Source organism: Nannospalax galili, unplaced genomic scaffold (genome assembly GCF_000622305.1).
Source record: "Nannospalax galili isolate Female #2095 unplaced genomic scaffold, S.galili_v1.0 scaffold262, whole genome shotgun sequence".
NCBI lineage: Eukaryota > Metazoa > Chordata > Mammalia > Rodentia > Spalacidae > Nannospalax > Nannospalax galili.
In genome coordinates this window covers 1,043,044-1,048,651 of record NW_008348083.1, presented here as the reverse complement: position 1 = coordinate 1,048,651, position 5,608 = coordinate 1,043,044, and the positions used below count along the sequence as shown (strand labels likewise).

General features: G+C 40.2%; 1 pseudogene; it reads left to right on the top strand.

Annotated features, from left to right (window-relative positions):
• Positions 1-1,483: 1,483 nt before the first annotated feature.
• LOC103743339 overlaps positions 1,484-5,608 on the top strand; it is a 40,621-nt pseudogene continuing 36,496 nt past the window's right edge.

Sequence of the window (5,608 nt, the reverse complement as noted above, 5' to 3'; positions counted from 1 at the left end):
AATTTGAGAGTCTTTTAGATAGACCCACTGAAGGGGTACTCCAACTGCCTCTCACTGAGTCCCTGTTCAGCATGGAAGAAGCCAGTGGAGTCTGTATCCCTATTCCCTATTGGCAATTTGGGTAACCCCTTCAGAGGATGGTGTGATAAGAATAGGAGGTAGGAATTGGGTAGGCATTTAGCCTAAAAAGACCCCAAAGATGGGGGCTGGAGAGATGGCTTACTGGTTAAGAGCACTGACTGCTCTTGCAGAGTATCCGGGTTCAATTCCCAGCACTCACATGGTGGCTATGAACCGTCCTTAACTCCAGTTCCAGGGGAATCTGAAGCCTTCTGACCTCCATGGCATTGCACGACATGGGTGCACTCACATACATGCAGGCAATACACTCATACACATTAAAAAAAAAGACCCCAAAAGCATTGTATCTAGTTTCTTGGCTAAAAGTCAAAATGACCTTGTGCCTGTTAGCAACATACTCTGTTCCAAAGGCCAAAAATATCAAAAGTATTTGGGAGCTTGTATCTAATCCTTTAAAGATTTTAGGGTTAACTCTTCAGATGGGGGAATATTGGAGGGGAGGAAGTGGGCATGGATTTGATCAAAACACCTTACAAGCATGTATGAAATTCTCAATAAAGTTTTTGTAAAAGTTAAAAAAAGGATGGATAGCCTTTTCACCCCCCAAACCAAACCAAACCAAACAAAACAAAGCCAAAAAAAAGTACTAAGATACTGATACTGGAGAGATGGCTCAGTGGTTAAGAACACTGATTGTTCTTGCCGAGCATCCTGGTTCGAATCCCAGCACCCACATGGCAGCTAGTAACTCTCCATAACTCCAGACCCAGGGGATCCGACAGCCACGTCTGACCTCTGCGGGCATTGCACAACATGGGTACACTTACATGCAGACAATACACACACATAATACATACACATAAAATAAAACAATAAATAAAAATTTAGAGAAAGTATTAAGACACTCAAAAATACATGTATCAAAGAAGAAAAGCTATGAGACTTCTCCAGACCCTAGGCTATAGAGTCTCACCAATACTATTCAGTTTTGGAGAGTATGATGACACACTGATTCTGAGTCATCATGACTGGAGTGGGAATATTTGCCTTTCCACCTTTTCTATAGAATTATCTCCCCTGATGTAACATGTTTGTCTCTTCCTCAATGGTTCTTCATCCCATTGTGCCTGTGGCTGGAGAAGATGACGCACAAACATATTTTCTGCCTTGTTTTTCACATGAATACATGGCCTCAGATGCAGAGCCTAAGGGAAGAACCTGCTACAGAATTTTGAGGGTAGTGAAGAGTTGTCAGAACTTTGTATAATTAGAATGACAGCATCAGTAACCAACAAAAGTACTGGCACTGATGCACACAAACACATGAACTGAATATATGCTGGCTGGAAACTGGGTTCTACATCCAGCAGATTTAAGCCTTTGAACACACTTCTGTAATAGGATGTTCTATTGGTTTGCTATTTCTGGGCTCCCGCAGATTCCCAATCTTGTGTGTGCCTATAGCAAGTGCTATTTCACAATCGAAGATTTTCATCGTGAAGGAAATGTGATGATTGGCGCGTTGTTCCCTTTTCATACTTTCGACATAATCAGCAAATCTCCTGATATAAAATTTCCAAGCAATTACAAGGACTTATCCATACAGTAAGCGCCTTTTGACAATGATTAGTTTTCAGAATTGAGAATTCTTATGACTTAAGTACTGCATATATACATACTATTCACCTATCTCTTCTTTAATTACATCTTCCTTTTGTCATTTTCTTTTCTCTGAAATGGGAAGTGAGAATTTGGCATTTACTTTCATGGCAAAATTTGATATTTGGAAACTATCTTACTTTGCCAGGTCTGTAAATGCCATATGGTTTGATTATTTTCAATCTTAGATCTTTAGAAGACGGTTTATCTAATCAAAGTGGACATAGTTCCTCAGTGCATTTTGCAAGTAAAGTTATGCTCCTGAGAGAGATGATGCCACTGAAAGCAGTGACTTCAGATTGTCTTATGTTATACTGGAGTCACAAGTCTGGAATTTATTGTACAATTGATTTGGGAACGGAGGTAAAGGAGGGAGGACTTTTTTGTTGTAAAAACTCATTTTCCTTTATCTTACTTTAACTAAAGGATTATCTGCAAACGTTTTCTATTCTTAGACTCCTTTTCCATGTTTAAGACTTCCTTCATATGTTTCCAATATGTTTTTCCTCATTGTTTTGTGTTCACACAGACATATTCGCTGTGAGCCACTTAGTGGTCTTTCTTTCCTGTCTCCAGTCTCAAGATTAGGGGACTCTTTCAGACTAATCTGGTAGAATTATCTTATTACAGCTAAAGAAAATATTCATTTATGTTTTTTCATTATGGTGGGAAATACTTTTTGCTTCATCCCTGTGGAGGGACAGGCCAAGGTGGCACTTCCTGTTTTGAGTCTGACGACCTAACCTAAGTTCTGCCAGGAGACCTGGAGATCACTGATGCGCCTGAAGAAACAATGAGAGAGAAACATCTCAGACTCGGGGACCAATGGGAGGACAGGGAGGGGTATAAAGGTTGCACCCTTGTGTGCAATAAACGAGAGCTCTGCTTGCAACACAGTGAGTCTCCCAGAGTCTGTGTAGTTGACTCCATGCCTACTCATCCCCTGCCCCCATGGTGGGAGAAAGGACCGGCCTTACAGCAACACATCCCATTCAGGCATTCCAGTGTTGGTAGGGATCCATTCAATAAGGTAATGAAATGTAGGAATATAGCTTGCACTTAACTGTGAAAAAAAGAAGTGCTTAATTAAAGCCATGTTGGGAGACAATTTATGGGAAACCAAAAAGGAAACATAGGGACTGAACAGATGGTACAGCTCTTTAAAGCTCAGGCTCGCAACCTTAAGGGGGAGCGTCGGAGTGAAGAAGTATTGTGGTAAATGTGATATTAATGTGCTTTATCTAAAAACATGGTGCTGTGCTAAGTGATGAGATCAGGGACAGTGGAGGAGGGAAAATATTCAGATGTGAAGTCACTGAGTATTAAGGATGTATTGGTAGATTTAATTTGGAATTGATGTAGCAATGCTGGACACAGAAATCTAAAATTGGATGTCTAGATGAAGGCTCCATGCAGTCTTCTCTCCTCAGGGAGCACATTTTATCTCAAAGAAGATGTCATGCCATTTCCTATCTTCAAGCTTGCTCAGGAGCCTTGGAAGCTGAGTGGAGACTCTTTTACTTCATAATTCATAACGCTCCCTGTTACTCCTGTTTCCTTTGCTGTCTAACCTCACCAGCTGAGACACCAATGTGCCTCAGTATGTGTCTCTGGATTGTGCAGCAATGAGCATGCTCCTGCAAAGAGCATGCTATTACTTACATGAGCTTCGAGTGGCTTGCTTGTCCACAAAAGGCAAGAAGGATATTGGCATGGGAGACTGTTTTGACATTTCACTAAGTAGGATGTTAAACCAAACTAAATTCGTGACCAGTAAAAATGATATAGTTACAATAAAAGATTAATGTGATTCTCTAATACAATGATTTCTTGCTTTTTTAACTTATTTTTATTTTATGTTTCTCTTCCTGAATGTATTTAAGTACACCACCGGGTGTAATGTCTGTAGAGCCAAGAAGAATGTGTCAGATCCTCTGGTACTGGATCTACAAACAGTTGCTTGCCACCATGTGGGGCCTGGGAACCAACCCTGGGGCCTCTGCCCAAGCATGGAGTACTCAACTGCTGAGCCATCTCTCCTGTCCCAAACACAGTTTTCAATATATTTTTTTCTGACAGTATGGGACATATGAAGGCATATACACCTCAAAGCTCACAATATGTTATCATGCTCTGATTAAATCCATTTACCTGTGTGAGCATATGTACTTTTTCATTAAAAAATTTTTATTGAGCCTTTATACATTTTTTATAGCAGTTCTTAATCAAATTTAGACCTCCTCCCCCATCTATGTCTTCCACACTCCCCCACTGGACTTCATGTATTCTGCCATACATGTTAAGTCCTATCCAGTCAAGTATGTGTACCTAGATGTCCTTTGGTGCAAATCCATCCACTGGAGTCTAGTCAGCCTATCTAGATATTGTAAGTAAGGCCTATTCTTCCTCACTGAATAGTAATTAATTTCCAACAGTTCCAAGACTAGGACTAGCTCACTTCCCATTTCTCTAGCTTCACTCTGGGCTCTTGTCTGGTTGAGCTGGCATGGGTCCTGTGCTCAATGCCACCAGTGCCTCAAGTTCACATGTGCAAACCTCCAGTGGCATGAAAGCCTCTGCTTTCCTATGGTCATGAACAAACCTTCCAGTCTTCCTGCCTTCTCTTCCACAATGGTCCCTGAGCCATGGGTAGGTGAGGTTTAATATAGGAGTCCTATCCAGGGACACACTCTGCAGTCTCCTATTCTTTAAATTTGGCCAGTTGGGGCCTTCTGTGTACATTGCACTCTGTTGTATAATGAAGCTTGACTGGTGATAATTGAGGGATGCACTAGTTTTCTCTCTACCTCCTAATCTTCTATGTCCCATGAGCCTTAGGAGTAGAGGGTCACCTACACCTGGGGGCTGTATAGCAAGGAACACAGTCCCAGACAGGAAAGGCCTCCCTTTGAGTGGTTGGTCAGAGTAGTCCAAGAGATACCAAAACTCCCAAAATAACACAGGCTATTGCCAGAGTTCTTTGTTGTCTCCCAGAACTGGAAGATAAGACCTTACTGCTGAAGACAGGACATACGTCAGACACAGAACTTAGAGCAATGGAGGAGAAACTGACCTGGAAGTCTTCTACCTGAAGTTTAGCTGTCACAGTTCTAGAGGATATTATGCAAGCTGCTAAGGGAGAAAACCAAACATATGTACTTATTTTCAAAAAGTAATTGGTCTAACTCTTGTCAATGGATTTTATTTGATTGGTCACATTCTTCTACATGCATAAGAATTTTCATTGCATCTATTCTAACTACAAAACATCACAATCCAGTTTAATTATATTTTACTAACAGGCTATCATAACAAGGCACATGGTAAATGAGTAATTTTACATGTTGGATATAAGGAAATCCTTCATAATTTCTGGTTCATGGAAATTAAGTCTTAGGAATAGAGGTGCATTGTCTGTGGTTCTTTCATGTTCATTTCTTTAAAAGTTTTATTGGATGTATTTTTGTTTGTGTGTGTTTGTGTGTATCTGTGCCTCTATACTTGTGACCTGGCCCATTTATTGAAATCAGAGTAGATGTTACAGGTTTGGATTTAATCCTTCCACCATGTGGATGCTGTTGCTCAAATAAAGTTCATCAAACTCATTTGGTCAGTCTCAGCACCAGTAGACTTTGCTACGTTAAATATATTTATTTATTTACTATACTTGTGACCTGGCCCATTTATTGAAATCAGAGTAGATGTTACAGGTTTGGATTTAATCCTTCCACCATGTGGATGCTGTTGCTCAAATAAAGTTCATCAAACTCATTTGGTCAGTCTCAGCACCAGTAGACTTTGCTACGTTAAATATATTTATTTATTTATTACAATCAAAGTTACAGTTTTAACAATATACAAAATGTTA